Source organism: Argentina silus, assembly GCF_951799395.1.
Source record: "Argentina silus genome assembly, chromosome: 19".
Classification (NCBI taxonomy): domain Eukaryota; kingdom Metazoa; phylum Chordata; class Actinopteri; order Argentiniformes; family Argentinidae; genus Argentina; species Argentina silus.
Genome location: NC_139673.1, coordinates 16389544 through 16411476, shown reverse-complemented (window position 1 = coordinate 16411476; position 21933 = coordinate 16389544).

The window sequence follows — 21933 nt, the reverse complement described above, 5'->3', positions numbered from 1 at the left end:
ACAAATGTTATAGAGCATGACATTATAGGTAGGGGATGTGGCCCCAGTTAAACAACATGCCTATCGGGTCAATCCGGAGAAAAGAGAGAAGCTCTGCAGGTAAGTGGAGTTCATGCTGGAGCATGGCATTGCAGAGTTCGCCCTGTATTTTAGTGCCAAAGGAGGATGGGTCTTTGCATTTTTGTTCTGATTTCTGCAAGCTCAATGTTATTACGTCGGACTTGTACCCTTTGCCAAGGGTCAATGACTGTGTGGACTGTGTTGGCGCTGCTAAGTACATTAGCAAATTCGATCTATTAAAGGGATATTGGCAGGTCCTTCTGACTGAGTGCGCCAGGGACCTGTCAGCTTTCGTCACTCCAGATGGTTTGTTTTCCTAACGTCATCTTCCATTTGGTTCAAAGAATGCCGGAGCCATGTTTCAGAGGCTAATGCACATTGTGCTACGCAGTCTGGAAAAATGCTGAGGTATATTTGGACGATGTGGTGGTATTTAGTGACTCCTGGCCAGAACATCTTCATCAATCCAACTTGATAGTTAACCTGTCAAAGAGTGAAATCGCAACCAACAGGTTGTTGGGCAAGGAAAAGTCAGACCGGTCATGGCAAAGGTGGAGGCCATTAATAACCTTCCGGTACCCACTTCTCGACAGGGACTGCATTGTTTTTTGGGTATGGCCGGCTATTACCAGGCTTTTTGTAAGAACCTCGCCCAAATGGTCACCCCACTTACGGATTTGACCAGTTCCAAAGTTGTTTTTCATTGGAGCCCAGTTTACTAGGAGGCTTTTGACAAGACGAATGCACTTTTAGTTTCAGCCCCGAAACTAGCAGCCCCGGATTATTGTTGTCTTTTTGTGTTATATACAGATGCCAGCGATGTAGGAGCAGGTGCGGTGCTTCTGCAGATAGACGAGAATGGGGTTGAGCCAGAAGCCAGAAGCGTTACTAGATCATTGAGAAAGAGACCCTTGCCTTGGTTCTGGCCCTGAATTGTTTTATTGGTGGTTTTGCCAAGTGGGTTAACAAATATATGGATATATTTGTTGTCTTAGGTGTTACGATATCCTGAATTTCATTTGTCGCTGAGATATTGTTTTTCGCTTGGTTTTTGAGTTTGGGTAAATGCAATCAATTTAGTTCGGAGTGGCACTGATTGTCTCCTAATTGGCCCTCAGGTGTTTCACCTGTGCTGGTCATCTCGTGTGTCATTATTTCTTGCATCTCTTGCTTTTTTGACACAGCCAGGTTATATAGATCCTGGGTGCCCAATGCTCCAGTTGGTCTGTGGGAGAGGAGAGTGAACCAGTCTTTTGTTTTGCTCTCTCTTGTTTTGTGAAATAAAGTTTGTTTTCAGGAGGCATCTGTTGGTTATGAGCGAGTGCTTGTATTTTCTTTGGGGGACGTAATAGTGAAACTAATCTGAAAAAAGAAAACATTGAATTAAAGCTATGAATATCTACTTTAACCTTATAGAAATGGTTTGATTTCAAATCCAAACTGTTGGATTGTAGAGATTCACAAAATGCTTCCTCTTTCCAATACTTATGGAGGGCACTGTATATAGCATTCAATGATTTTAATGTGCTAAAAACATATGTTTTCTTGCATTAAAGGTGCAATGTGTAGCTTTTTCCCCTTGAAAATGTCACTAAATAACCATGCTGAATCATTATTTATGATGCATTTGCAGTCTTATTTATGATGCATTTGCAGTCTGTGACAGTGTGTTCACCTGCCTTTCTGCCTGGATTTGATCACCACCTGCTTGTGGGTGTGTAACCTCGACTTGCATACGTATGGCTCATTGGATACATACTGTATTGCCTGGAAGCCATAAGCATTTGTCAGTGCTGGAAGCCGACCTAAGCAACGAAAGCCTTTGTGTGCAAATACGTTTGTAACATGTATTCCTAGTAAACGTCCTGTTTGACATTACAGTCTTGTCTGAGTTTAGTTTGGGGAATGATGGGATTTGTTTGAAACTGGTTTAGTGAATGTGTCCCGCTGGCTGGCTCATATCCGTGTTAATGTTTCCACAAACAATTCCAAACTAATAACTAATAAATAAAAGACATTCGCTGGCTAAAAACATGATGGTTTATTCAGAGACTTTTATTACAAGTAACAAAAGCTGAGGTGGTTTCGCGAAGTATCTCCCTTCTTTCTCCTAATACACCATGTTTATACATTTCAAATTTAGGTTCCATCCCTCATATGCAAATCATTTACACTTCCTGGCTGTTCGCCACCAATATCATTCACCCGGTTCCTATACCTCGTCACGGCCTGGTTTCCCCTCCTATTTCTAAAGATAGTTCTCGGGTTTCTACAATATTGGTGGTGAGCTCATCATAATTATCACAAGAATATTAGTACTGTGGTTCTAGTGCTTGGTACCGATGAACCTCCTTTCACATACCGACTGCACTGTTATCAGTGTCTCCATAAATTGTCACTCCCTCATCCTGTTTTCTCATGGAATATGTGTATTTGGTTTCCATAACTCACTTTTGGCCTCTTTGTCCTGTCTTATATGGAATGTTTATAATTGGTTAATATTACATCACCCCCTGTACTCCTTATTACTATTTCCTGTTTTTTATGCTCTGGTTATCTGCTTCCTCTAGGCTCTCATCCTTTCATGCCTCTTCACATCATTCCCTTCATAAATCAACATCTGGTTATCTCTTGGTTTTACTCCCTTTCTACATCAACCTGTTTTCTTATGGAACATTTATAATTGTTTTTTATAACTCACTTTTGGCTCCCTATGTGGAATGTTCTCTCTTTATTTGCTATAGAAATTTACCATATATTCCCCCCTTTGGGACTTAATAGCCCCACACCATATACAAGTGATTTAAATCCCAAAACCATGCGCATCAGTGATTAAAATCCCCAGCAGCACCATAGGTGCTACTATTGTTCCCTCTTGAGATCTCCAAAGTCCTGTAGAGTCTGCCTTTGCCCCCCTTTGGAGCCACATGGATTGCTCATATGGCCCCGCATTCTGTTGCATGCGTATGATGTCCTCTGGCTGCGGTATTGGTTCTACCAATACCATTGGGGCCAATACAGCCACTGCACATTTGGATGCTCGTTTTACCGCTTCATCAGCAGCATTGTTTCCCTGGATAATGCAATCATTGCCTTTCCGGTGTGCCTGACATTTAATGATGGCTAATCGCTTTGGTTTCATCATGGTCAACATTAACTCTTTGATTTGTTCAAAATGTTGTATGGGTGATCCATCACTTTTCAAAAACCCTCTCTGTTTCCATACTGCTCCAAACAGATAACAGACTCCATGCGCATACGCTGAGTCAGTAAAAATATTCACTGATTTGCCTTTTCCCAATCTAAAGGCTTCTGTCAGTGCTTTTAGTTCTGCCAATTGGGCAGAGCATGGTTGTTGACAACTGTCTATCTTTTCTTCTTGGAATGACTGCCCTATTTGTCTAACTATGCCATACCCAGCATGATTCCCTAGGGGATCTTTATAACATGAATCATCTACAAAATATGTCTCTTCTGCGTCTAGTAAGGGTGTTGATTCCAAGTCTGGTCTTAATGGTTTCTGTTCTGGTGACTGCACTGGCACCAGAGTCACCAGAACAGAAACCTCAGGCGTGATAATTGTCCTGGTGATATTGCCTTTGACCCATGTGCTATTGTTCTACCCAGATATTCGACCTGGGGTTTAGGTAATTCGCTCTGGGTCTCCGGACTCAACGGTAAGACACTGGCACGCGTCTTACCAATAAAGAAACCAAATTTAGAATTTGAACTAGAGCTGTTGGGGATTTCAGAAAAATGTGCATGCACTAACTGTAAATAAGTTAAAGCCCTGAGAGAATAGGGTCACATGTGCAAGACCAGTGGATAAATGCAGAATTGACCAAAAGGGATCAATTCTGGGCTGGACGGGCAGGCAAAAGCTTATAGATACCGCTATGTTGTCAATCAATATGGGTCTGCACGGGTAAGCAGGAGTCTATAGTTTCTGCTGTATTGTTAATCAATATAGGTCTGAACAAGTAGACTGTGCTTATAGATACTGTTACGACTCAGTTGTGTCTAGGGTAAAGGGAAGTGCGTAACAGGTTTGACCAGCAGGAATCTTGAGCGCGTTGGTGTGAAATAAAGGAGACCAGACAAGGATGGAGTGAACTCAAATAGTAGTATATTGTAAATAATAGGGGGGTATACGGGCAGTGTACACACAACACAACGGACACACACAACACTAGCAGCCCACAGGCCAAGGGGACACAGATGTTGCCAAAGAAAAGAAAGTAACAAAAATCTAGGAGAGTTAGGAGAGGCTACTAACTGACCCTAACTAAACATCCACAACTCAAAATACTGCCTCTCTTACTAACTAAACTACTCTAACCAGGGACATCAAAATGTACATGGTTGGCAACCACCCCTTTCCTAGTGTATCTAGACAATAGTTCCACCTACGTGTGAGAGTATAGAGGCCTCTGTCTTACCTGCCCCAGGGCCTGGACCATACACACAACTACCACACACACACACACACACAATCAAGGTAGGGGGAAACAAGTGTCAGTGGGGCTAAGCACATCAAAGTGTCACAACATAGCATGAGCTCATGAAGAGAGCGACTGGCATGAAACACACAGCTTAAATATTAAAATGAAGGGAGTTGATTGGGGCCGGACTGGGATGGCAGGTGATTAGGATGATTGGCAGCAGGTGCAGCAAATGGGAGAGGTGATGTCGCCCTATAAGGGAAGAGGGAAAACAGAACAGACAAACCTACGTGGAACGTAACACGCCCACCAACAAGAACAAACTTATCCTCGAAGTTTGTTCATATAGGTATAACTCAGTATTAAATGTTTTGTTACATCTTACTCATTCACCTCAAACACATGATAATGCATCTGCCAACAGGTTGTCTGTACCTTTTTTTGTGTTTAATCCCCAGGTTGTAGTTCTGGACGATGAGAGGCCAGCGCATTAACCACTGGTTCTGGTTATACATCCTGGTCAGAAACATGAGGGGATTATGATCAGTGTAAACCACGACAGGTACAGAACTGGAACCGACATATACCTCAAAGTATTGTAATGCCCACAGTAAGGCTAGTGCTTCCTTCTCGATGGTAGAATACTTGAGCTGGGGCTTGTTGAACTTTCGGGAAATGAAACAGATGGGGTGATCAACTCCATCTGCGCTTTCCTGAAGGAGCACAGTTCCAGCACCCAAGGCACTCTCGTCGACTTCTACCTTGAAAGGCAACGTGAAGTCTGGAGCAGCGAGTACAGGAGCACTGCACAACAATGCCTTGGCACTGTCAAAGGCGTCTTGACATTCTGGGGTCCATAAAAACTGATTTTTGGTACTGAGCAGACTGGTCAGGGGCGCTATTACTGAACTAAAGTTCCGGCAAAAGCTACGATAGTAGCCGGACATGCCTATGAACCTGCGCAACTCGCGCTTGGTTTTAGGCGCAGGGAACTTAGTAATGGCCGCTACTTTGGCGTCCACTGTTAGGGCTGGTGGTAGTGTGGTGGACCCAAAAGCGGAGAGATACTCAGACCACAGCGTGAAGTGTGAGTGAACGGGGTAATCTTTAATACAAAAAGGGTAGGGACACAGGAACAAACAAACACTGGGATCAAAAAACGATAAAACAAAGGCGGAGAAAACCAGCTCCGAACAAAGGTACTCACTTCAAAAGCGGAAGGGTAATAATAACGAGGAACACAGGGACTGGCGACAATAGCGAGGCAAACAGACAGACTGGGAACTAAGCAGACACGGAGAGAATCTCGGACAAGGACAAGAGGGAGCAAACAGGGGAGAGAACACAGGTGATACGAATAAGGGTGGATACCGGCAGATTGGGAGGCACTGACCCGAGTGGCCAGAGGGGGGCGCCAGAGTCACCAGACAGAGCCCTCAGGCGTGACAGTCCACAGCTCCCACCATACCCTGGCCAACCTGCTTCCCCAGGTAGGTGACCGTTCCCTGCCCAAACTCACATTTGGCAAGGTTGACGGTTAATGAGGCTGAGGCTAGTCTGTCAAACACCTTTCATAGCAACCTCACATGCTCGGACCAGGTGCCGGTATAAACCACCAGGTCATCCAGGTAAGCATGGCAGTTAGGCACACCGGACAATACAATATTAATTAGCCTTTGAAAGGTGGCAGGAGCGTTTCGCATCCCAAAAGCTAATACCTTGTATTGCAGGAAGTCGTCTGGGGTTACGAATGCCGAGATGTCGGACGCACGGGAGGTTAAGGGGACCTGCCAGTATCCTTTCAATAAATCTAGCTTGGTCACCCACCGCGCTGAACCAATGTTGTCAATGCAGTCCTCCATCCGTGGGAGAGGGTAGGTGTGGGGGGACATGCAGCGTTCGGCCTGTAGAGGGAGCTACAGGACCGTGGCCAGGGTTACGGAAGCGAGGCTTTGTTGCGCACCTGTTGCGAATGAAGCCTCATTAACGAAATGGTTTAAGATGTGTGTGCCTCTGCTTTCGAGGAGGGAGGGCTGGAAAGCCAAAGACTGGAAAGTCAACAAAACAGCTGAATAAACTACCATTCCCTCATCACAACACTGCGTCCGCCTCTGTGTGTCAAGGATCTTGTTACAGTAGGAATCAGGCACCGTTACTGCATTGACCTTACGGAAATCTGTACAGAATCTGTGAGTGCCGTCGGGTTTGGGGACCAATAAACACGGGGAGCTCCAAGGGCTGGAACTAGGACGAGCCAGCTGATTGGCTAAGAGGTACTGTACCTCGTCCTTCAGGATAGCAGTTTAGCAGCATTGACTCTGTACGGGTGTTGTCGAATGGGCATGGAGTAATTTACGTTAACATCATGCTGTATTACTGAGGTCTGAGTAGGGGTGTCACTGAAAAGCATGGGATAGTCTGTGATAAGTTGTACAATATCAACCCGCTGCTCTTCAGGTAAGTGAGCAAGATCCAGATCAGCTAGTATCTCTGAATTTAACAATCTGGGACACTACTGGGGTGCGTTCCTGAGCACCAAGCCATCTTCATCTCCAGCGGGAGTACAAGAGAACACCCTAGTCACTGAAGCTACAGGTATGACTGGCGAAACCTTATTCTCCACCGCCTCGGGAGACCTGGCGTGGTACAATTTCAACATGTTTACATGACACACACGGGACTGACGTCGGCGGTCAGGAGTGCGAATTACATAATCAGTTTCACTAAGCTTCTCCTCCACAGAATAAGGACCTGAGAAGCGTGCAGACAATGGCAAACCCTGAACGGGCAACAAAACTAGCACTTGGTCTCCCACACCAAACGAGCGCGCTACAGCCTTTTGATCATAGCGTTTCTTCATAGCGCTCTGGGAGGTGGCAAGCTCCTCTCTAGCTAGAGAGCAAGCCCGGTGTAGGCGTTCTCAAAACTGACTAACGTAGTCTAGCACATTGGTGGGTTTGAACTTACCACCACACAGTAACTGTTCCTTAAGAACTTGCAGGGGGCCTCGCACTGTGTGCCCAAACACTAGCTCAGCTGGGCTAAAACCAAGAGACTCCTGCACAGTTTCTCTGAGTGCAAACAAAGCAAAAGGTACTCCCTCATCCCAACTGTTTCCAGACAGTACCTGCGTACCGATTTCAGAGTCTGGTGCCAGCATTCCAACGCACCCAGCGATTCTGGATGGTAAGCAGAGGACACGTTGTGTTTTATACCTAGGGACGCTAAAATCTGTTTAAGAATTTGTGATAGGAAATTTGATCCCTGATCAGTCTGGAGGGTCTTAGGAAAGCCAAATGTAGAGAATAACCTGGTTAACGCTCTTACCACTGCCTTTGCAGTGATTGCACAGAGGGGAATAGCCTCCGGAAACCGTGTGGCTGTACACATGAGGGTCAACAGGAACTTGTTACCGGTCTTGCTCCTCGGTAACGACCCTACACAATCAGCTATCACGTGAGTGAATGGCTCATCCATAACCAGTATAGGACAGAGGGGAGCAAGAGGAATAGCTTGGTTGGGTTTCCCTGTAACCTGACAACTATGGCAGGTTCTGCAGTACTGAGATACCGTGGTCTTCAACTTGGGCCAAAAGAAATGCTGTAACACTCTGTTGTAGGTTTTGGTTATACCCAGGTGACCAGACCAAGGGCTCTCGTGCGCCAATGACAGAACCTGCTGGCGATAGGGTGTAAGTACCACTACCTGTGTCACCACACCCCAGTCCATGCCAGCTGCCACAGGTACTGTCCACTTCCTCACCAATAAGCCATTATCCACAGAATGAGCTACCGACTTATTTATCGCGGCTTCAGGGGTGACAGCAGAGTTAAAACAAGGGACGAGGGACAAATAAATTTTTTGTGCAACAATAAGCTTTTCCCGAGTAACGGGTAGCTTAACTGTAGGCAATTCCACTGATAGTGGTTTCTCTTTCTTTTTAGGTACCGACATGGGAACATCGGTAGCCAAGGGAGTGGCTAGAATGGAGTCAGACAGGCTAACCGGCTCACCCAACTTCCTCGCTTGTGCTCGAGTGAGTACACAGGCAGGGAAAATGTCAGGAGGATACTCCGAAACCTGTGTGATGGCGGCCGTGTCGGGGTGTTGTAGAACCTCCACCTGCAATGTCGTTCCCCATAATAAAATCTATCCCTGGGACCGGCAGAGCTGAACGTACGGCCACCTTAAAACAGCCAGAGACCAAACCAGTGTTGACTTGCACCTCATGCAACGGAGCACTAACATAGCCCATTTCAATCCCTTGTACAAGGACGTCCGCGCCACAAAAGGTCGCGTTTGACAAGGGCAACACGTCCGCTAACAGGAAGGATTGAGACGCTCCAGTGTCTCTTAAAACTCGGACTGCTTTTCTGACTCTCGGTTCCCCAACCAAAGACACGAAACCCTCGAAAACAAATGGTTCATAGCCACCCTGTCCTTTTTCACAGCTACTAGGAGACGGGCTCACTGTTTTAATAAAAACCGCCGGTTTCTTACTACCGGGGCTTTTCTTCTTTAATACGAAAGTGTTCTGCAATATGCCCCCTCTTATGGCAGTAATAACACTCCCTCTCTTCCTTCGGGCGTATGCCTACTACTGGGGGTAGTTTAGGGGGTTTAGCTGAGGGCACGAAATGTGGGTCTGCCTCAGCAGGTCGCCCACGGAATACAAACACACTTTTATGTGTTAGGACGAACTCGTCGGCGAAGATCGCCGCATCATTAAGGGAGGCGACTTTTTGCTCATTTAGGTACACAACGCAATGCTCTGACATGCATTTCTTAAACTCCTCTACAAGGATTAACTCCCGGAGTGAATTAAAATCGGTCGCTTTGCTAGCAGCGCACCATTTATCAAAAAGAGTCCCCTTTTCTCTGGCGAACTCAACATGAGACTGGGCCGGGGGGCTCTACGGTAATCTCTGAACTTCTGTCTGTAGGCCTCCGGAACCAGCTCGTATGCACGGAGCACCGCAGCCTTCACCACTTCATAATTCAGGCTATCGGTGAGTGATAACCCAGCTACAACATCCTTTGCCTGTTAGCTTGCATTGTAGCAGCGTGGTCCAAACATCTTTTGGCCAGCTAAGTGCCGTAGCAAGGCGCTCAAAGGTGCTAAAATAAGCATCCACCTCTGTCTCCCGAAAGGGGGGTAGAGCTACATGCCTCCTCACGTCATGATGCTCACCCAGAGGCGCGGCATGTGCTGCAGAGCTCTCCAGCTCTAATTTGCGGAGTTCTAACCTAAATTTCGACTCTGCCTCAATCTCTTTTAATTTAGTTTCTGCCTCAATCTCTTTTAACTTAGTCTCTGCAATCTCTAGGGAGCGCAGGCTTTTGCTCAAATTCAATTTTCTGTGCCTCTCGGGCTTCTCGTCTCTCACTATGCTCTCTCTCCATTTGCAGGTGAGCCAAACGGACCTTCAACCTCGCTGAATCAGACCAGGACGATGTTGCTGACAGCGCCGGTGACGGGGGTGGCGAGAATTTCGGAAACGAAATAAGTGGTGGCGACCCCCCCTCCTTCTCCACCACCTCGGGGGAAGCTGTGCCACTCAGCTTCCGCTCTGGCTCCACAGAAGGCGGGGCCAACACACCCAACTCCTCCAACCTACCCCTCACTGCAGCCCGAATCTCATCCTTATGGGACTGCTTACGCACAAGGACATCATAGTGCTGTGCTATCTGTACTAAATCCACTTTACGGCACATGTCAAGGTCCGCTACTGAAGGGTTTTCAATAAACACCTCCAAATCAAAAGCAGCTGAAGCCATAGTCCCTTCCTCTTCACTACTCTATGCCTACCAAGTGTACCAATAATAATAAATAAAAAAACAACACACTACACGGTATACTCTAAACTGCTATTGAGACAACCAGTATATTCACACCAAGACGCTCAAGAATCCCGGACGAGCCAAATATGTTACGACTAAGTTGTGTCTAGGGTAAAGGGAAGTGCGTAACAGGTTTGACCAACTGAAGGCAGGAATCTTGAGCACGTTGGTGTGAAATAAAGGAGACCAGACAAGGATGGAGTGAACTCAAATAGTGGTATATTGTAAATAATAGGGGGGGGGGTGTACGGGCAGTGTACACAAAACACAACGGACACACACAACACTAGCAGCCCACAGGCCAAGGGGACACAGATGTTGCCAAAGAAAAGAAAGTAACAAAAATCTAGGAGAGTTAGGAGAGGCTACTAACTGACCCTAACTAAACATCCACAACTCAAAATACTGCCTCTCTTACTAACTAAACTACTTTAACCAGGGACATCAAAATGTACATGGTTGGCAACCACCCCTTTCCTAGTGTATCTAGTGTACACACAACTACCACACACACACACACACACACAATCAAGGTAGGGGGGAAACAAGTGTCAGTGGGGCTAAGGACATCAAAGTGTCACAACATAGCATGAGCTCATGAAGAGAACGACTGGCATGAAACACACAGCTTAAATACTAAAATGAAGGGAGTTGATTGGGGCCGGACTGGGATGGCAGGTGCAGCAAATGGGAGTGGTGATGTCGCCCTATAAGGGAAGAGGGAAAACAGAACAGACAAACCTATGTGGAACGTAACAGATACTCACACACACATTCTCACACTCTCATATACACACACTCACAGTTGTTAATTGGAGACAGCGGTGGGATATCAACAGATGTTCCCCCCCCCCTATGTGTATATCCCTCAATTTAATATCAAACCATGACCCAAATTAACGATAGTTGTCACAAACAAAGGGATCAAAAGAAGAAGAGCACGGTCAACACCTCGCCTTATCATAGTGGTAACCTCAGACACTCAGAGGTTGGTTAAGTAAATGATTCAAGCTCCAGGAACTAAAAGAATAAAAACAGTGGGAAAAATGGAGAAAGGGACTACCATGACAACTATAGTAGACATACTAGCAAACAAAAAAAAAACTTTTAGATGAAGAAATATAAAAAGATGTCAGAAAAATGGGAAAAACGAACTAGTAAATTTCCCACAAAATGGCCTAAGGAAGGGACATTTGATGTTGCAGTGTGTAGGGAAATGTGGACGTTAAAAACCTCGAAGTAATTCAAAAAAGAGACAGGAGAAAAGAAAGAGAGAAACAGACATGTTGAAACTGTTCAAGACAGAAGGAGAAGTAATGTTAAAAAGTGCTAAGGAAATAAGAAGATTGAAAAAGAATACAGAGGGAAGTGAAAAGGAGGAAAAGACAATGTCTCCACCCTATAATCAGGGGGAATTCCCTCTAATAACAGGAAAGATCTACCTAGATGGAGAAGTGGAGATAAGACCAGAGGAGGAAGAGGAGAAAGAGAAGGAAAGTGAAGCAAAAAGTGAAAGAGGGAAGCCTATAGAACTTGATTGCTATGCAGAGATGAAAGAAGCCCTAAAACAGGTAGAGAAAGGCATATGGGAGCCAGAGTCAGAACAAAGAAAGAGAAACGAATTGTTGGAGGAAGAACTAAACTGGAAGATAGAAAAAAATGAAGGAACAAAGTACACACAGAAAAGACAGCTCACCCAGATATGAGGAGGCGACTGCCCGGTCACCCACCTATCCAGGGGACGACGCGGAGCCCGAGGAAGGGCTCCAGTGGGGGCAGGTGAAGGGGGTGAGCCAGAGGGAGCAAGAATTACAAACAAGACTTATGCAATGGAGTTAAACCGATACGACTTGGGTGATCATAGTGACCAAGGTAGTAAAGAGAAAAAAGATGAGGAAGACAACGAAAGACCAACAACACGAGTGTTGAGAGATAGGGAAAAGTTATGTCCACCAGGTAAATCACAGTACCCCATCCTGATAAAAGGAAGGCAAGGACACTATGTGCCCTGGGGAATGCAGGACATGCAGGGGATAGTCAGCAGATTACCTGACATACATGGGGGAGCAGGAAAATGGATTAGAAGCTTTGAGGAAGACACAATGGGGAAGCTGCTGGCGGTAGGAGACCTCAAGGCCCTGCTGGCCAAGGTGCTGGGAGTGACAAAGATGCAAGACATCCTCTTGACCTGTGGACTGGGACCGGCAACAGACAGTGCCGCACTCGATGGGATGGGATTTGATCGAGCCAGACCCTTGATGTGGGATACCCTGAGAAAAGAATATCCACAAAGGCTGGATCCTAAGACTTTGAAGGGAGACCCACCTGGAGAAACCGAGAACCCTGCCACATACCTGCACAAGCAACTGAAGAAGTGGAAACAAGAAACTGAAGCAGACCCAGAGGGAGACCCACTGATGACAACTCTGTTTAGAACTGCAGTGGTGGAAGCCATGTCCCCTCAAGTGAGAAGCAGGTTAGAGAATGTGGTGGGACTCACAAAGAGTTCTGTGATCGTCTAGTCCATGCGATGGAAAAATACCAGAAGGATGAACTAAGACAAAAGGAGCAAGAAAAGGAAATCCAGAGAAAATTGACACAGCTCCAGCTGGGGGAACTCACAGAACGAAGCAAAAAGAAGATACAAGGGGTGATGTCTGCCGAAACCAGTTCCACACATGGCCACACCAGAACCACCTCCAGTGCCGAGGCCTCAGGGACAAGAGCAATCCTCCATACCTGTAATCAATGTGTATACCCAGCAGCCCCAGCAGTCTCAGCCATGGAGGGGAAGGTTCCAAAGAACAGACCCACCAGGCCCACCCGGCGTGTGCTGGGGATGTCTACAAGCAGGACACACCCGAAGGAATTGTTCAACTAATTCATGGCAGCCGAGGGAGAATAGACAACAGGGCTATGGCCAGCAACAGCAGCAGCCTCCTCAAGGACCAGCAAATCCCTATGGGGGACCAAATTACAGTTACTAGGGATAAGCCAATAACAATATACACACGTCACAGGACAGTGGAACTGTCAGAGCAGGGAAGGTTTGTTCTAACGCAGGCCAGAAACCTGTCATATTTGTCGTTATTAACATACCCAGATATCACTATTAAGAGATGTAGCACAGTAAATCCAGCTGAGCTAATACCACTGGCAGATGAAGGGGAAGAACATGATTGTATAGCACACTCGCTAACATTCACAAAGTTAAGACCAGACCTAGAATCAACACCCTTATTAGATGCAGAAGAGACATATTTTGTAGATGGTTCATGCTATAGAGATCACTTAGGAAATCATGCAGGGTATGGCATTGTTATACAAGAAGGGCAGACATTTCAAGAAGAAAAGGTAGACAACCCACAACCATGCTCTGCCCAATTGGCAGAACTAAAAGCACTGACAGAAGCCTGTAGATTGGGAGAAGGCAAAACAGTGAATATTTTTACTGACTCAGCGTATGCGCATGGAGTCTGTTATCTGTTTGGAGCAGTATGGAAACAGAGAGGGTTTTTGAAGTGATGGATCACCCATAGGCCTCATTACAGGTTGATATGTTTTACAATATTTTACTTTTTGTTAACAACTGTGTAACCATATAAGTATGAAGGAAGTTGTTGTTTATGGGGACAGATGCTCAGTTACAGACTGGTAAAGTGGTTGCTCAAGGTTGGCTGGATGGTATGAGAGCCGCAGGGGAATTTTCCTGGAAGATTGATATTGAATAAGAGTCCAGGTTTTTCGCCCCTGTCTGTAAAAGGGACATGTCCCCAGGAGCTGGAGTTTATTGTAATGATGATGTAACACGTTATTTTTCACTTATATGATTTATTTATATAATGTTTTGAATCACTTGCATGATTTATTAGTATATCACTTTAAACACTAGTATAGGATGTGGGACTATTAAGTCCCAAAGGAGGGAATATATGGTACATTTCTATAGAAAATAAAGATTCCTAATTCCACAAAAGAAAGGTAGAGAGAGAATTAAGACCAGGATGGCCAGTGGTTGATTTGTGAGAGGAGAGTAGTGGAGATGTTTATACAGGTTGCAGGAGGGAGCAAAGGTTGGAGAAAACAGATGACCGCCCTGGAAAGCAGGATATGGTAAACAGAAAAGAGAAGCGGATATAAATTTGACCAGTTGTGAACATTCCAAGTGGACAGGACAAACAAGCTGAGAGCAGAATATGGAAACCAGATACACTTATTCCATGAGAAAAACAGGATAAGGGAGAGAGGGTGTGAAGATTTATTAAAACCCTAATAAACACTGCGATTGGTAGGTCAAGATAAGGTCAACCGTGCCAGGCACCAGAATAACAGTAATAAACCCAATGAGCTTATCATCAATATGAAGTAACATGAGAACTGTCTTTAGAAATTGTAGGGGAAACCAGGCCGTGACAAGATGTAGGAGACAAATGATATTGGTGGATATTAGTGATTTGCATATGAGGGAGGTAACTTTGAAAATATTTGAAAGTATAAAATGGCGGACTGAAATGATAACAAGGACACCCTTTGCAAACGTGTTCACTTTTATTACTTGTGAACACTTTGTGGATAAACCATCAACTCTAGTTGAGTATTTTTAACTTAGAATTCCACCACAACTTCAATAAATCAAAGCACAGATTGCGACTTAATGATGAACACATGTCTGCCATACTGTGTCTTTCAACCTCAAAAATAGCACCTGACTTTGATAAGCTTGTAAAATAGGGTGAGCAACTTCACTGTTCACATTGACTAGCCATAGACCAGTAGATGCTGAAGGATAGTAAAGGAGAGGTCTGAGTAAATTAATGTATTTGGTGAAAGATGCACTGTTCGTAATGCCAAGAATACATTTTCCTGATAAAATGCACTGGAAATGAAAATAGTAAATGTTACATGAAAATGTTACTGAAAGTAATAGGACAAACATTTTTAACTGTGATTAAGAGTATCTGGTGATAATATGTTGACTGTAACACAAAGAATGTGCATTAGAACTTAATAAGGCACTGATGTACTGTAAAATATGAAAGTGATAGCCTATTGTTCTGTACTTTCATCTTTTGTATTTACTGATAATATGTCATTGTAACAATGTCCGATTATACACAGAGGCAGACGCAGTGTCTTGGTAAGGGAAACTCTCCCGTTTATTCATACATCAACTGGTCGTAACTGTTTGGCTTTCCAGCCTCGTCGAAACGTCTCTCTCTCTCTTTTCGCCGTTCCCAGCTCTCCTCGCCCGTCTCGCCGTTTCCAGCTTAGCTCCCCTACTGAAATGGCAGAAGCACACATATCTTAAACATTCGCCGACGAGACTTAATTCGCAGCAGGTGTGCAACAAAAGTCTCGCCGACACAACCCCGGCCACGGTCCTGTAGCTCCCTCTACAGGCCGAACGCTGCATGTCCCCCCACCGCCCGACACAGGCCGGGGACCCGACGGCCGACGACCTACTCCCCCCCCCCTGCACGGGAGAGGAAGTCTGCCACGACCATCTGCGCCCCCGGTCTGTGCACGACGGAAAAGTTGAAGGGCTGCAACGCGAGGTACCACCGGGTGATCCTCGCGTTTACATCCTTCATGCGGTGGAGCCACTGGAGGGGGGCATGGTCGGAGAAGAGGGTGAAGGCGCGACCCAGCAGGTAGTAGCGGAGGGTGCCGACCGCCCACTTGATGGCCAGGCACTCCTTCTCCACGGTGCTGTACCGGCCCTCCCTCTCCGACAGCTTGCGGCTCAGGTACAGCACCGGCCGGTCGGCCCCCTCCACGCGCTGGGTCAGCACTGCTCCCAGCCCTCTATCCGACGCGTCCGTCTGTAGGGAGAAAGGGAGGTTAAAATCAGGCGCATACAGGACCGTTTCTCCACAAAGAGCCCCCTTAAGGGCCTCGAACGACCCCTGGCACTGGCCCGACCATTGGACCGGATCCGGGGCACCCTTCCGGGTGAGGTCCGTCAAGGGACTGGCCAGCTCTGAAAACCCTGGTACGAACTGGCGGTAATATCCCGCCAGCCCCAGGAAGGCCCTCACCTCATTCTTTGTCTTGGGCCGGGGAGAGGCGGCGATGGCCGCAGTCTTCTCAATCTGCGGTCGCACCTCCCCCCGTCCCAAGTGGTACCCCAGATACCGGATCTCCCTCCGCCCGATCACGCACTTTTTCGGGTTGGCCGTCAGCCCCGCCTGCCTCAGGGACCGCAGAACAGCAGCCACACTCCGCACATGCTGCGGCCAGGTGTCACTGTGAATGACAATGTCATCTAGGTAGGCCGCAGCATAGGCGGCGTGCGGCCGCAGAATACGGTCCATGAGGCGCTGAAAAGTGGCTGGGGCTCCGAACAACCCGAAAGGGAGCACGGTGAACTGGAATAACCCGAGCGGAGTGGAGAATGCCGTTTTCTCGCGGGACACCGGCGAGAGTGGAATCTGCCAGTATCCCTTCGTGCAATCCAATGTCGTGAAGTACCTGGCCGTACCAAGCCGGTCCAAGAGCTCGTCGACCCGGGGCATCGGATATGCATCGAACTTGGAGACCGCATTAACCCGTCTCTAATCCACACAGAACCGTATAGCCCCATCTGGCTTGTTGACAAGCACGATGGGGCTACACCAATCACTGCGGGACTCCTCGACCACACCCAGCTCCAGCATGGCTTCCAACTCCGTGCACACAACGTTTCGTTTGTGCACCGGCAACCTATAGGGACGCGTGCGCACCGTTAAACCCGGCTGCGTTTCTATATGGTGGTCGATGAGCGTAGTCCGACCGGGCAGGGGAGAGAACACGTCAGCGAACTTAAGCTGCAAATCTGCAACGTCCGCGGCCTGGCTAGCAGAGAGATGGTTATCAATATCGACCGGAGTGCTACCTTTCGATTTTGGGACTTCCGGCCCGAACTCCTCTCTCTCTGGAACTATCGTAGCCAGAGCAACAGTGACCACGTCGTTCCATTTTTTTAGGAGATTGACGTGATACACCTGCAAGCTATCCCCCCGGTCCGAGCGTATAACCTCATAATCCACGTCCCCCATGCGACGTGTGACCACAAATGGCCCTTGCCACTTCGCGAGTAATTTCGTGCTGGAGGTGGGTAACAGTACGAGCACCTTGTCTCCCGGTGTAAACTCTCGTAGGGTAGCCCCCCTGTCATACAGGCGTTTCTGACGCTCCTGGGCTTGCAGCAAATGCTCACGTGAGATAGCCCCTAGGGCGTGGAGCTTTGTGCGCAAGTCGAGGACGTACTGGATCTCACTCTTACTGTCGCTAGACCCTTCCTCCCAATTTTCTTTAAACAGGTCTAGGACACCCCGGGGCTTACGCCCGTAGAGTAATTCAAACGGGGAAAACCCGGTGGAAGCTTGGAGAACTTCCCGCACCGCAAACAACAGGGGATCTAGCCATTTATGCCAATTCCGACTATCCTCGTGGACAAACTTCCGGATCATTGACTTCAAGGTCCGATTGAACCGCTCACAAAGGCCGTCAGTGGCCGGGTGGTAAACACTGGTTCGAATCGCCTTGATGTTCAACAAGCCATACAGTTCCTTGAGGGTGCGTGACATAAAATTAGTGCCCTGATCGGTGAGAATCTCTTTCGGGATTCCCACGCGGGAGATGACTTGAAACAATGCTTGCGCTACACTCCTGGCAGAGATATTGCGCAGAGGTATTGCCTCGGGGTATCGGGTGGCGTAATCTATCAAGACCAACACAAATCGATAACCCTGTGTGCTCCGCGTCAAATGGCCCGATAATATCCATCGCAATGCGGTCGAACGGGTTCTCGACCAATGGTAAGGGCTGCAAGGGGGCCCGTGGAATGGCCGGGGGATTTACTAACTGACATTCCCGACAGGAAGCGCACCACCTACGCACCTCTGCCCGAATCCCCGGCCAATAAAATCGAGCCATTATACGGTGCAGTGTTTTGTCATACCCTAGATGGCCCGCCATGGGGTTGAAATGAGCCGCCTGGAAGACCATTTCGCGGCGGCTGCGGGGAACCAGCAACTGGGTTACTTCCTCCTGACTATGTGAGTCACGACTTACTCGATATAACCTGTCGCTGATAATCGCAAAATAGGGGTGGGCGCGCACCGTGTCTGGCCGTATCAAAGTACCATCAATTGCTATCACTTGGTCAAAGGCTGATCTTAGGGTCTCGTCACGAGACTGCTCGAGGGGGAAGTCGCCTAGCAGCGGATAGTTCGGCGGGGAAGTCTCGGGGTGAGGCGCCCCCGCCGGCTCCGGCTCCCCGGCAGTGTCGCGAGGCGCCGCCTCGGCACAGAGCACATTACACGCCACACACCTCCCTAGCTGTCGTGCACGCATCCCGGTAGCCCTCTTTACCGCTTGAGGAAATCCCTCCCAATCCACACCTAGAATCAGGGGATGCGTGAGGCGTGGGCTAACCGCCGCCTGTACACTATGGTTTTTCCCCTCAAAATGAATTTCGATAGCGACCACCGGATATTCGTGAATGTCCCCATGCACACACCTCACCCGCACCCTCGATGCCTTCAACAATGCCCCCGGCCGAACCAGGCGCTCCTGGATCATGGACTGCATGCAGCCCGAATCCAAGAATGCCTGGTGCGTATCATGTTGTATCCTTACCGGAATACGATACGCCGCTCCTGGTCCGGGGGGAGGGCCCGGTATGTCGCCGATGCGGACGACCTGTCCCACGTCCATCGCCCGACACTCGGCCTGCACGTGGCCCGGCCGTCCGCACCGCCAACACACCCCCCCTGTCGCTCGCGGTGCTCCCTGTGGGGCCGGGGTCGGTTCCGGATAGGTGTGCCCCTGCCATCTCGTCCTCGGGGCGGGCGCCGGCCTCTCTCCTTCTGCTCCCCCGGTTCCTCCTGGGCGTTGGCCCCCCCCCCCTTGCCGCGGGGCCGGGGTTGGTCGTTGTGGCCCCCGCGGTGGGAGGGAGAGATGGTCCTCGGCCAGTCCCACGGCGGTCTTGAGGTCCTGGGGGCGGTGGTACTGGACCCAGGCGGCGGTGCGGGCCGGGAGCCCCGCGAGGAACTGCTCCATTACCACCCGGTTCCCGACCTCCACCGCCATGCGCTGTCCCCCAGCCGCTGGGCGAAGGCGAAGGGCCGGCACCCCTCCTCCATTGTCATGGCCCGAAACCGGCGCCGGTGTTCCTCCGGTGTCAGGCCCAGGCGGTCCCGAATCGCCCGGGCCAGGGACGGGTAATCCCGTTGGGCGGCCGCCGGCAAACTGTGGCCCGCGAGCTGCGTTTCCCCTGACAGGAGGGGCAGCAGATGGTAGGCCCACTCTCGGTCCGGCCACCCCGAGATCCTCGCCGTCCCCTCGAACACCGCGAGGAACGCCTCTGGGTCGTCCAGGTCCCCCATCTTCTGCAGCTGGACCTTGGGGGGACCTGGTGCCGCTCCGGTCCCCGGCGCCGGCCCGCCGGCCCTGGTGAAGTCCTGGAGGAGTGCCCTGTCCGCGACCCTCGCCGCCGTCAGCTCCTCCAGCGTCGCCTGCTGGGTCTGCTGCAGGGCCGTCTGTTGCTCGAGGACGAGCGTTATCCTCGATATTGCCGCTGTTAGCGTCTCCATCTTGCCTTTATTCTGTGTCCCAGGTTGGGCGCCAATGTAACAATGTCCGATTATACACAGAGGCAGACGCAGTGTCTTGGTAAGGGAAACTCTCCCGTTTATTCATACATCAACTGGTCGTAACTGTTTGGCTTTCCAGCCTCGTCGAAACGTATCTCTCTCTCTTTTCGCCGTTCCCAGCTCTCCTCGCCCGTCTCGCCGTTTCCAGCTTAGCTCCCCTACTGAAATGGCAGAAGCACACATATCTTAAACATTCGCCGACGAGACTTAAGCCAGTCCTTTGGAAACGAATGTGATTCACTTGAACATCAGTGCACATGCAAAAATATTTTTGGTTTAATACATTTGTAATTGAGGTACATATAAAAAAAAACTAAAAAAAACTGTGGCCTCATTTACATAAATGTACATTGACCGGAAGTAGGTGGGCAGAGTTCCGCTACTGGAGGAAGGGAGTTAGAAGTTTACTGATTCACCCCCCCTCCTCCGCAGCTCGCATCAGATTCAAGACCCTGGTGCTCGCCTACTTGCAAGCAATGGTCAGCCCCCAAACCCCTACCCGAAGACCCCCACTTCGGTCTTCCACCTCGGCTGGCCGCCTGGTACCGCTGCTTCTACGAGGATGCAACGGTCGTGCTGTTCAGTCACGGCTTTTCACTGTCTTGGCACCCCAGTGGTGGAACGAGCTTCCCACTGCTGTCAGGACTGCAGAGTCACTACCTATCTTCCGCCGTAGACTGAAGACCCATCTCATCAGGCTACATCTTGGGAGATGAAGCCATAATATTTTTGGGAAAGTCGACTACCGTGCATCAACATCGCCAAGGAAAACCCGACATACACCAACGCCACCAGTGCCCAGTGAGTGGGATAGAGACACACTGCTGGTCTCCTAGCTCTCTGTCTGATAGATGGTGACACACTGCTGGTCTCCTCACCTGTCTGTCTGATACATGGTGACACCGACACATCAACCAAACAATGTGAGATTGTTTATTAGCGCATTATTATTACAAGGAAAAACCCACCAACACCCTGCTAGGCCACGTTGAAGTGCAGCATGCCAATGCATAAGGTGCGTATATACTTTATTATCTAAATATGATTTATTAGGATAGGCCTACTGTAAAATACAAACAAACATGATGTTATTTTTCATTGTAGGAGTCTATGCTGTGCAAGGACTGGCTGGAACAGCTGTGTCTGTGGGTCAGACGGTGCTGCAGAACTGTGGGTCATGTGGGAGAGTGATGGCTCTTGTACAACAAGAAGGCGAGACTTGATTGTGCCCTTTCACTGTATGCCACACAGGTACGGGTTTGAGTAGTCTGTCAGCACAGGTGTGTGCATTACTATGTCATGCATGATCTTTTTAATCATATAAGGAGGGGAAGGGGATTCTATTCATGAATTGTATTTCCTGTGACATACATTTTTACTGAATTATTATATTAATTATATATATTTTTACAGATTGGAACTGGCCTTGATCTCTGTCCAGAGGGACAATGCCATGGACAATGCCATGCATTCTACGACAACATGAAGGTGTAACAGATTGGTCATCCAGGTAATGTTGTCTGTAGAGTAACTCTCTCATCACATCCATTGCTGCTGATGGATCTGAGGCAGAGCAGTTTGTCTCCATCTTGTGGGTAAAAAAAGGTAATAAAAAAAGGTAAAATAAAGGTCAACTGTAATTTCACTCTCAGCTGCTTGTGTGTGTGTGTGTGTGTGTGTCTGTCTCTCTCTCTATCTCTGCAGCTACCAGATAAAGGAACCAGATCAAAGCTCAGGGTTGCCTTGGACACAACACTGATAGAAATGAGTAATTTTCACTCAGTATCACACTCTTTCCTACACACACACACTCACTCCCCCCCCATACACACACACACATGCTCTATTACACTGTCAGAGTGACCATTGGGTTCTTGGTCACCTCCCTGACGATGGCCCTTCAGAATGAGTGTGAGACTGAGTGAAAATTACTCATTTCTATCAGTGATGCG